The sequence below is a fragment of the Anabrus simplex genome, chromosome 12, assembly GCF_040414725.1.
Source record: "Anabrus simplex isolate iqAnaSimp1 chromosome 12, ASM4041472v1, whole genome shotgun sequence".
Taxonomy (NCBI): Eukaryota; Metazoa; Arthropoda; class Insecta; order Orthoptera; family Tettigoniidae; genus Anabrus; species Anabrus simplex.
In genome coordinates this window covers 47,688,499-47,701,122 of record NC_090276.1, presented here as the reverse complement: position 1 = coordinate 47,701,122, position 12,624 = coordinate 47,688,499, and the positions used below count along the sequence as shown (strand labels likewise).

At 36.7% G+C, this 12,624-nt stretch overlaps 1 long non-coding RNA gene across 1 annotated transcript in view; it reads right to left on the bottom strand.

Moving 5' to 3' along the window:
* Window positions 1-159: 159 nt before the first annotated feature.
* The window catches only part of LOC136884241 (uncharacterized), a 51,397-nt gene continuing 38,932 nt past the window's right edge, over window positions 160-12,624 (bottom strand). Inside the window, exon 3 of the long non-coding RNA XR_010861321.2 lies at window positions 160-1,401. This is a non-coding gene — a long non-coding RNA (uncharacterized lncRNA). The remainder of the gene's footprint in view (window positions 1,402-12,624) is intronic.

Here is a 12,624-nt window from a genome sequence, read left to right as displayed (position 1 = left end):
TGCAATTGTGAAAAATAAACAAAAAAAAAAAAACCAAGTCCAATTTTCCATAATTTTCATGTATTCAGAATGGAAAACCTGAAGAAATATTAAGTCCTTTTTTATTCATTTCAGTACAGGCACCTGAGCCAAAGCTGTTCTTGGTGTAATCAACTTAACTTGCTTTGTTACATGGAAAGGAAAGTACAAGCATATATATAAAAACAAGTCCTTTGTTTTTCTATCCTTTATTACATAATTTTTTCAGTGTTACATACAATAAATATAGTTTACTTTTTGTGAAAATTTCCAGACAAAACAAATTGTTCTCTAAAATGTAGGAAGGAAACAGTTTGCCAGCTTTCTATTACAAACAGGTCACAATAAGTGAACACCTTAACAGAATAGCAAAACCACAAACAAATGCCCTATTTGCAACCCTGGCATTATGAACCACATTTTAAAAGACACTCCAACAAACAGTATAATATACTGGGATGCTAAAAAATTTGTGTTATTTCAGGTGAACAACTTAGCAGAATAATACTCATGAACCATTCAAGATAACATTCATTCTCTTGATAATGATGCTTGTTCTTTAAAGGGGCCTAACCTCTAAGGTCATCAGCCCCTAACATTGTCTTTCCACTTTCAGTAATGGCACTAACTTCATTTTCTTGAATGGAACTACAAATAGCCTTAAACCTACTACAAATTAAATACTAATGGTTAGTTTGAGAATCAGACAAGTACTTTACAAAAATACAATAGCAAATGAAGCATGTTTGAGTACATCTTATTTTCTCAAGGTACTTTTTTGATTTTCAAAATAATAAATAAAATAATTTATACAAAACAGAGTATTTCCATAAAAAAATGTTAGTACCATTATCTCAAGATATTGACACTACAGATAAGTACTGTAAGTCTGATGAGCCCCTTGGAAGTTATATCAAACAACTTACTCCACTATTTCTTCCACCCTCATCTAGAAAAATTATTGAAAATTTTCAGCCATTCATAAAAATTTTGAAGAGACATATCATTATCAATTTAAAATATTATACATTACAAACAATCCAACAATAAATAAAACTGTTCCACAGTTACTATATTATTTTGCATTTAATTGTCAAAATAATAAAGTATAAAATTTACTGCATATAGTAACAACAATCAAAAAGTCTACTTTCAGCTGAAAAAACCCCATCATTTTCCCAATGTTAACAGTTAAAATACATTGTTGTATCGCATGGTAATAAGAAGAAATGTGTCCCTAAACTTTCTTGCAACTCCGTACTTATTTTCATGAATGTAAAATCAAGCCACTATTTTTTTGTCTTGGTTGCTGAGCAATTTTCCAACTGCCATACCAAATCTTCACCTCATCCATGCAGTACAGCAAAATACAGCTCTCAGCAACTGGAAACAAAGAAAATATATTTGTAAATTAATCCCTTAAACTGGAATATTACTTTGTATATAATTCAGTATACATCCAAACAATCACACCAATGAGAAATGTGGCAAGGTTCATTTATAGTTGAGCCCACAAGAGCTGGAGTCCAACATTTGAGCAGCACAAGCAGTAACTACAAACTACACCATGTTGTTATAGTTATCTCTATCTGCAGCATATCACCCTTTCATATAGGCTGAATGTTTAATCAAATATCTACACCTAATGCAATTCAGTAAACTTTGACCCATTCCTAAGATCGTGCTAATAATTTCAGCATTTAAGACAGAACACATCACTGGCAATAAATTACATAGATTACATAATCACTAGTGACAATATCTTGAACAAATGCACATGTTTTAAATAGAGAATAGAACTGTGCAACTAGCCACTGATTAATTTAAAGAAACCTAACAGAAATAATATTCAGAAAATAAACATGTAAATCTATATATAAGAGTTTTGTCTGTACATTGCTCAGAATTTAACAAGAATTTTATTTCTATACCAGCCATGTCCACAGTAAATATGAAATTCATTTTTTCATTTTCCATAATTTCTGTCTGTATGTATGTACACACCACAAGAAAACAGCTGAAGAGAATTTAATAATAATCAGTATGTAAAGTCTGGGAATAAGTCGCTACACTCTAGACCATAAATAATTTTATTAGCGCTGAGTGAAATGGTAGTTCAGGACAAGGCATAACACTACATAAAAATAATACAAATATTTGTTTTCCACCTATTCAATACATAAAATGTTTTTATTGTTAGGATTTTATCCTTGACATATACATATATTTCCGCTTATTTAGGAACAACCGCCTGTATTTCAGGATGCCATTAAGGACAAGGTAAAACATATCAAATTTCTGTACAGATCTGTCAATTGAGAAAACTCTAAATTATAAGGGAACAGCATAATTAGCATGTCATTTCAGAGCTGTACCTGTAGAGGTGGTGTCTCAGGATCTTGATGGAGCCTCGGAGGATGAGGGTCGCAATTTCGGGGACAAGCTGGGAGTTGGAAGCGCTTCCATGTGGCGACGAAGTGACGAGGTACAGTACCGTGAGCTCCGATCATTATCCGTATTATTTTGATTTCCTGAAGGTGGTATTTAGATTTGTAGATAGGGATAGTGGGTTTGTATTTGTTAATCTTTTCTAGATTAGCCTCCTCTGGCTGACCGCTATGGTGCTCGAACCTGACAGTCGGATCTAAATGAATCCTTGAGAGCTGCTGTCTTTAAAGGCTATGATGTCAATTCTCTGCGAACTACCATTTATGGTCAGTCCGTGTACCTCCTCATGTACGTTGAATCCCTTCTTTCTCAGTTCTTCAGCAAGGAAGGATCTGATCTGTTGGTGCCGCGTGTTTCTTAGGAGCTCCCTGCGTGTGCAGAATCCCAGTACATGACCAAGAGTTTCTTTCTCTCTCTCCGTGGCAGTGCCAACAGAAGTTGTTGTCCAGGGATCTTCTTGACACCGAGCGCACCACAGAAACATTGGCAGTCATCTTTATAGCCTCTCTTCACTCGTTACAAGACAGTCCGGTATGATGTCACAGCCAAGAGTTTGCTGGTGTCTTCAGCCATTACAACATTTCAAGGTTAAGTTATAATCTTGATGGACTTCTAATTAATCGTTTATGTATTGAACAGGTGGAAAACAAATAAGTACAGTAGAACCTCAATAATTCAAAATCAGTTAATTCAAAATCGCACGTAATTCGAAGAAGCTCTCGTTCCCGGAAATATGAGGTTTAGTTTTCCATGTTATTTAAATTGTTCAATCCGAAATCCAATTTTTGCATCCCAACAACTTTGAATTAACGAGGTTTTACTGCATTTGTATTATTTCTTAATGAATTTCAATACGGGCCTAAATATGAGAGTATTTACATGTAATAAATACTACATACCTAAAGGTATATATAATTAATTTCCAATCATTTATGTCTTATACATTTTTACCGTACCAACTATAACAGAGATATTCATGAATTTGTATTTTTGTTGCTATGTCCATTTCAACGCTGAGCCACAAGATAATGGGAAACAAAATTTAATGAAAATCTGTATGTAGTCAGGGAATAAGAAACTACAGTATAGGCTATAAATAAGTTTATTTACCCTGGATGAAATGGTAGTTTAAGGCAGGGCACCCAATATGTAATTTTTTGTGTGCTATTGGTCCTATCAAAAAGTACTACATAACAAAAGTCAGAGACTACTACTTCCAATCGTTTATATTTTATTCAGGTTTTTTTCTTTTTGCTACTTGGTTTACATCACATTGACAAATATGTCTTATGGCAACAATGGGATAGGAAAGGCCTAGGAATGGGAAGACAGCAGCCGTGGCCTTAAGGTACAGTCCCGGCATTTGCCTGGTGTGAAAATGGGAAACCACAGAAAACCATCTTCAGAGCTGCCGACAGTGGGGCTCGAACCCACTATCTCCCGATTACTGGATACTGGCCGCATTTAAGCGACTGCAGCTATCGAGCTCGGTTTATTCAGTTTTACCGCACCGACTATAATGATACTAGTACTTCAGAGTTGGAATGAAAATCTGAAGGCCTACATTATCAGAGGCTCAAAATTGATCAACAAGAACATTACATAGACCATTATTTGTTGTGATGTTCTTTGTCTCTTATGCTGCCACTGATCTCCAATAGATGGGGGTTACTGCTGCATACCTGCTGCATACCGAGCATAACAGCCTGCCTGAATATTGGTAGGAAGTAATGGTTACGGATTTTACTTCATGATTACGGCATTACAGTCAAAGAGGAAATTATGGAAAAGCAACATTATCACAATAAAAATTAATTTCTACAAAAAGTAAAAAAAAAATGTTCAACCCCTTAGAGTATTATAGGATGGTTGCCTAGTTGTACTTCCTCTTAAAACAATAATCACCACCACCACCTTAGAGCATTACTGGTCAACCCTCCTTGTTTCAATGTTTGTAAGTTGGCAACTAAACATATCTGGCAGCTATTTGGTCATCATTCTTTGTTTCCTGCGAGCGTTGTGAAATCACGGCTAGCAACAACAGATATACACTGCTCTCTTAGCTAAAATGACACATCAAGTCAGCCGTGAAGTAGGCTCTACTCCTTGCTCTGCTGTTCTCCAGTGCATGTGTTCGGCTCTTTGTTGTGTGCATAGACAGGAAAGGTATATTTAGTGCGTTTCAATTCTAATTATCCTAGTCGTTGATTCGAAAAGAAGTGATTGGTTTTGTAAAATGAAGCGGAGCAATTGTCAACTTGCATCATCTTCTAAGAAGACATTGTTACAGAAATATAGACACAGTTACACAAACAAATGGCCATGCCTACTTGCTTCACGTGTTAGTGAAAACCAAGTGTTCTGCAGTGTGTGTTTGTGTGATTTCTCTGTGGCTCATGGTGGACAAGATGACTGCAGACGACTCATAGAATCCAAGAAATATCACACATGGTAAATCAAAATTACAAAACCAGTCTGTTTCATCATTCATCAAAAGTAATGAAACTGCAGTGACATATGCCAAATTGCTGTTCACATAATTTCTTTTGGAGTATAATATTCCGTTAGTTTCAGACCACGCTGGAAATTTATTTGATCAATGTTCCCCGACTCTAAAATATCTCAGAAATATGGTTGTGCAAGAACTAAAACCTCTGCTTTAGTTCAATACACAGCATGAGGCAAAAAAGAAAATAAGCAAACTTTTGCAAATAACACCTTTTCATTTGGCAAATAAAGATGTTTCCCAATTACCAGTCAATGTAGAGAACATTTAGGTTCAGTTATATTATTGCCTTGATAAGAGTTCTAAAAGGCCAAACACACTGAAAGTATATCATCAGGCTGTTTGTGGCACAGAGGTCCAGAAAATTTCGAAATATGTCAGTACACATTGGCTCTCGCTTCTTCAGTCTTCTTGAGCAGTGGGCAGCTTTGACACATGTTTTGTAATGAGCCCCACCATAAAAATGAGAGCACCAAGCAGTTTGAAACTGCAAAATCTTTCTTACAAGACTCACACAATAGTCTTGCTACTTTCTTCAGAGTACACTTCCTGTCTTTAACTCAGTGAATCTATTTCTACAAGAAAATGCTACAGCCATGCATCTTAGGAGGAAACTTACTGGTCTTTTAACTGACCTATATTGGTCAGATTTGTTCAGCCATATTCTATTCAGTCAGAATCTACCTCCCTTTTTAGTGTTAAATTCAAGAGGAGGAAATACCAGAAAGCCAATGAGGACTTTGTAATTGCAGCAAAAGCCAGGGCATACTTGAAAGATAACTGCCATGAAGAGATGTAAGAGAGTTTTATATGGCAGCTTGCAGTTACATTACCACAAAATTTCCCCTTGATTAATTTCTTCATCATGCCAAAGTTGTAGACATCTCTCTCAGAATGAAGGTTTTCTATTCCTCTCTTGAATATTTCGTTCGAAGATTCCCAAGTTTGGTCAAGGAAAGTGAACGTGACAAACTTGAAGAGGAATTTGCAGTTTACCAGTTTGATACTTTCCCTGAATATATTGTACATGGACCTAGCATTGATGTGATCTTGGGCAACATTGCAGAGCTTAAAAATGGAAGTGGACAAATTAAGTATAAAACCTTAATTAATGTCGTATTTGCAGTATTAAGTGTACCTCACAGTAACTCCCACAGAAAGTTTTCAGCATTAGGAAAAATCAGACAGAATTCAGGCCTACACATTTATGGTTCTGAAGACAAAATTGTCATCTCAGGGGGAAGTATGTTTCAAGAAAACCTACACTGAAAAGCAGCCGCTGGGTGCAAATCAAGCTACAAAGAATTTTTTATCACTGAACGGGTAATTAGCACATTTTATTGTGTAATATGATATACTTTAGTTTAGCATGCCACTCATCTGGTTCATGCACTTTCTGATACTGCTGGTACATAACACACTGGTTTATCACAGTATTCCAGCTATTCAATCCCTACTCTTGAGGCACTGATTGGAATGAGCAGTGTGCAAACTTAACAGAATAATAGCATCAAGTGGCAGCATAGTACTGTTTGTTAAAAGTGAGAAAATGTGTGTTTTCTTTTAATCAAGACATTCCTACTGACATTGTAATGACCTGTGCTGATTTCAGTTGGGAAAACCAGTCTTTCTGAGGTTGTAAGAAGGCATGTGGAGAGAGTATCTGCTATTATGATTAAAACTCTCCCACTTGATTGTGACTGATGGTAGGCAAGAGGGCTTACCACTACAATGGAAATTCCCTAACCCAGTCTTTACATGAAAAAAGACATGGTGACTTTCCCATCACGCTTCTGGGGTAATGTTAAGAACTATGCAATTTAATAGAATCTTACTCACGTGTACACTACCTAACCTAGAATTCCATAGCAAAGCGCAGGTACATCAGCTAGTAATTACATAAACCAGCAACAACTAACACAGTACCATTCCAAATATCACAAAAGTGACAGAGCAAGCCAACCCACATGGCAATAATCATTTTCCCCATTTCCAGCTGACACCAGGTGGGAGCAAATATGATTCCTCTCCACTTTGTTCTGTCGTTCCACCATCCTTTTTTCCGACACTAAGTTCCAATCCACGTTTCATTTTCTAATGCTACTCTTCACTTAGTCCATCCACCGCATTCTTGGTCTTCCTCGTCCTCTCTTCCCTGTCATCCGCCCTTCCAGTGCTCGTTTTGGTAGTCTTACTTCATTCATCCGTTTGACATGTCCAAACCGTTTCAATCTGTTTTGCTCCAGTTTGTCCTTTAATTTCTATACTTCCAGTTCTTTCCATATATCTTTGTTTCTTACTCTGTCTCCTTGTTTTTTTTTACCATACTTCTCATGAACTTAATTTCAGCTTCTTGTACTCTGTTATCATCCCTCTGAGTCATTGTCCAAGTTTCTGCTGCATATGTCACTGAAAACCTACACCATGTTTTCTAGTCATTGACCAGGTCAGGAATGTAATGAATGAAGCATATATAGGCTGTTAGTACGATGGGGTCATCACTCCCAAAGTGATATATTAATGACTGATAAATGCTATGAAATGAGGATGGAGAGTGTTGCTGGAATGAAAGATGACAGGGAAAACCAGAGTACCTGGAGAAAAACCTGTCCTGCCTCCGCTTTGGCCAGCACAAATCTCACATGGAGTGACCGGGATTTGAACCACGGTATCCATCGGTGAGAGGCCGACGCGCTGTCACTGACTTGTTCCATACTAGTCCTCTCACCTGTTGATAGAAAGCACTCCCCAGTTGTATTATTCTGTTAATTTCCAAATATATTCTTCCATCTTCAGGCAGTACACTTCCCAAATATTTGAAGTGTTTTACTACTTCTCCCACTTTGATAATTCCTTTTCCTTCTTTCTCCCCTCTACTCATTACCACTGTTTTACTCTTCTCACCATTTATCTTCAATCCCCATTTTTCAATATTTTTATTTATTGCATCTAACTGTTCTTGAACCTCCACTTCATCCTCACCCCAAATCACATCTGCAAACAACATCACCTTCATCTTCTTCCTACTGGAATATTTCACTGCTGCCTTCATGTCATCCATTACCATAAAACAGTAAGGGTGACAACACTCTTCCTTGTTTTAGTCCATTCTCAATTCTAAACCATTCTGATGCCCCGACTGTAGTTTAAAAAAAAAAATTAAGTTTATTGTAGCTTTAACTTAGAAAAATCATATCGCGACATTCATAATTATACATACAGGATTATTACATTGATTACATAGTTACAATTGTAAAAATAACAGTACATATTGATCAGATAGTGGTTATATGTCATTGAATAGATTTGTTTGTCTAAAAAAATTATGTTTTTACACTGAGTATCTTTGTTGAAGATGTGACATACTCTATTATTCTGGTTTAAATTACACAACTGTCTTTGTTGATCGTATAGATGACATTCTAGTAAAATGTGGTCAACAGTCGTTCTTTTTTGATAGGTGTCACATATTGGTGGTGGTTTCTTAGAGAAGATATGAGCATGAGTCAGTTTGCTATGGCCTATACGTATTCTAGTAATGAGCACTTTTTCTTGACACTGAAGGAATGAAACATCAAATTTATCTGTAGATCCACGCCTGATATCATGAAGTCTTGTGGGTTGTTCCCTTGTCCACCCAGTTAACCACTGTTTTCGGATCTTTGTAGTAAGAAAAGAAGCAACGTCGGTGTAGGGGATTAGAAAGTTTGGATCATGTACAGGAAGACGAGTTGCTTCTTTAGCTGATATGCCAGCTTGTTCATTGCCTTTTATTCCCTTATGTGCGGGTCCATATTATGGTAACTTGCTATCCTTTATTTTTCACAGTATTGTAAGTTTGCAGTATGTCTTGGGCTAATGTATTTGAGGATGATGCATTTTGAATTAGTTTTACTGTTGATAAAGAATCACTAAGGATTAGAAAAGGTTCTTTTTTGGGGGAACTCTTTATGGATTCCATAGCTTTTAGGAAAGCATACAGTTCACATGTGAATATGGAGCATGTAGCTGGTAGTGCATTCTTCATTGTATGATCTGGGTGGACAACAGGACAGCCGCTACCATATTTGGTTTTTGAGCCATCAATGTATATAGGAGTGTCTGGGCAGACTTTCACACTTTTCAGATAGCATTTGTTTAAATACGGTACTGTCTGTTGTTTCTTTATTGAATTCACTTAAATCTAATATTATTGGTGGTGGTTCAGCTTTCCATGGAGGGAATGTGATGTCTTAGTTCTTGAAGCAATCAGAGGAACTGAAGAATTAATTTCCTGTAAGTATTGCGTAAACCTAATGTGGAAGGGTATATGTCTTGTTGCGAGGAATAGCGTTGAGACTGATAGCGTGGGAAAACATACTCGTGTGCTCTGGAGTGAGGAGAGGCCGCTATCTTCACTGCATAGTTGATAGTTTTCTGCGAGTCCGAAGCTTCTATTAATAAACTTGAGATCAGGCTAGTTTTGAATGCTCCCAGGACAATCCTGAGAGACGTGTTTTGAATCGGGTCAAGCATTTTCAATGAGGGTGCTGTAGGTGAATTATATATAATAGAACCATAATCCAGTTTGGTGCGAATTATAGATTTGTAAGAGCACATTAATACATGAAGATCTGCTACCCAGTTGTTAGCTGTCAATGATTTGAGTACATTAATTCGATGTAGGCAATTTTTTTTTACAGTTTTTAGATGGGAGTTCCATGTTAATTTTCTGTCAAAGGTCATTCCTAATATTTTTATTTCATTTACTATCTAAATTTTATTTCCCTTGAGGAACAATTCTGGGCAGTTACTATCACTCTTTTGTTTGGAAAATAAGATGCATTTGGTTTTGGTTGAAGATAAGGTAAAGCCTGTGTGTTTTCCCCATTTGGCAATATCTTCAAGGGAATTTTGTATAATTGTTTGGGTGGTTGACAGGTTGCGACCTCTGCAAAAAATAGTCATGTCATCAGCAAAGAGGCAAGTTTTTACAGGAGGGTTAACACGTGACGTGATGCCATTTATAGCTACTAAGAATAGTGTTACACTCAGAACTGAGCCTTGTGGGACACCATTTTCTACACTGACTTCTTGGGACAGGACACCATTAGCTCGAACTTGAATGCGTCGGTCTTGCAGGAAGTTATAGATAAAACTGATCATGTTTCCCTTAATATTATGTTGCAGTAGAGTTTTAGTAACGTGAGTTTTCCACACCATATCATATGCTTTATGAATATCTAGGCAGACAGCAAGGAGATGTTGTCCATAATGAAAGGCATCCAGGATTTCTGACTCCAATACTACTAAGGTGTCAGCTGTTGAGTGAAACTGTTGTAAGCCACACTGTTCTGCAGTGAAGAAATTCTGTTTTTCTAGAACCCATTTTAGTCTTTTATTTATTATTTTTTCCATTAATTTGCACATAGTGCAGGTTAGAGCTATTGATCGATAGTCATTGGGTAACGTGGTAGCAGCCAGGCTTAGGTATTGGAATTACTATAACTTTCCTCCAAGCTACAGGAAGACTTTCTGTGACCAAATGAAATTAAATATTTCAGTGAGGAATGCTAGGCCTTCAGGAGGAAGTTCTTTCAAGAAGTCATGTATAATATCGTCAGGACCTGGGCTTGTACTTCGACAGCTACTAAGTTCAAATAGTACTTCAGTAATACTGATATTATCGTTATAGCATTGGTCAGCACTTAGGTGGATGTGTGACTGTAAATCAGGACAATCTTCACAAGAGGATAATTCTTGTTCATAGTTGGTATCACTTGAAATTTTTGCAAAGTTCTCTGCTAATGCATTTGCAATATCGTGATGTGTAGTTGTGACTGATCCAGTCATTTTATTGGGGGCTATGATACGTGAGGGTTTTTTAAGCCCTCTTATTTTTCGTAGGTGTTCCCAAATTGTGTTTTGTGGGGTCTAATGAGAAAGAGATGACACATACTTCAGCCAAGATGCTCGTTGACTCTCTTATGACTTTTCGTGCTGCAGCACGACTTTCTTGGAACTGTAATTTGTTTTGTAAAGTGGGATGGCGTTTATACTTATAGAATGCTTGGTTTTTCTTTTTAATTGCAACTTTACAGGAATCATTCCACCAAGGAACTGATTTCCTGTAAGTTGTATTGTTGGTCCTTGGAACAGAATTTTCTGCAGCTTTAAGTATGATATTGGTGAATTCTCTTACAATATAGTCAATGTTGTCATTTTTGAAATGGGTAGGTGGTGGTAATCTATATAACTCTGCCTTAATATTTTCTTTATATTCTTGCCAATTAGCATGTTTAGTATTCCATTTATTTGGGCATACACTTGGGTGGGGCTGCTTGTTTCCATTTATTATGATAGCAAAGTGATCACTTCCGAAAAGGGTTTTGCTAGCTGATGATGTATATATCGTTGCTGCATCTGCAGTGCTCAGACAGATCTATAGTACTAGAAGTTCCGTGCTGGATATCATAATGAGTAGGACCATTCAAGTCTATTAGGATCAAATTTTCAGAATCTAGCAACGATTCAATTATTCTTCTTCTTGTGTTAGTGTAAAGGCAGTTCCATAGGGTGTTATGGGAGTTGAAATCTAAGAGGAGGAATGGTTTAGGAAGTTGATTTATCAGATCTACTAATTAAATCCGTGTTCTGGCTGCTGGGCAAATAAATATTACAGATGGATAGGGAAAATGTTAGAAAGACAGTAACTGCTACTGCTTCCAAATTGGTTTTCAGTGGTATCTCTTTTTGAGGAACATTGTCATGAATGTAAGTAGCAACCCCTCCACTTGCATGAATGGAATTGTGGCAGTTTTTGTGATATGCTGTGAAATGTCTCATTAGCTACGTAGTTATCTCGAAAATTAGTTTCTTGTAAGCAAATTATTTTGGGTTGGTGTTCATTAATAAGTTGTTGTAGATATTCGTACTGAGGGTAAAATCCGTTCATATTCCACTGCAGTATCCAAGAATTCATGAAGGCTTTTTAAAGATGTATTTACTAGATTTGATCCTTATCAGTTATTGGGATTGTCTGATCTGGGGCAGGCCTACTGCTTTCTCCGTTTATGGCAGTAAGTAGTTTCTTAAGTCTGGTACTCTGGTTTTTAATTTTTTTTGTCCTGATAGTGGGGGAATAGTTTATGCAGGGTCTCGATAAGATCTTCAATATGGGAAGTGTAAGATAATGTAATAGGTAAGATATTTGTTGCTGATGTTCCTTTAGTATTTTCAAATAAACTTTTGAGTTGTATGAAATTAAGAATAAAATTTGAGGGATTAGCTTCTATTACTTCCTTAACAGGAAGTAGTTCTTCAAGACTGAGGGGATCTGTTTTATCATCTCCTGAGATAGAAGAATTATCTAAGGAGTTATCAGCCTTGGAAGTGTTATTTGAAGAGTCACTTGAAAGGAAGGGTCATTTTATTCTTGAGTTTTAGTTATGAGTGATTATTTACTTCATATACTGGGACTGAAGTGTTCAAGGAGACACCCTGTTGAGAGAGGTTTCTAGAGGAAGATGATGAGTCATTAGAATGTTCAATAATTTGCTGAGGATTCATAGTTGCATTTGCTGGGTTGGAGGTGTCCTTGGAGGAAACTGAATGTTGATCAGGTGGCTGGTTGTTTTCTTCTAGAATCTCAGGTAGTGAGGGACATACTCGAG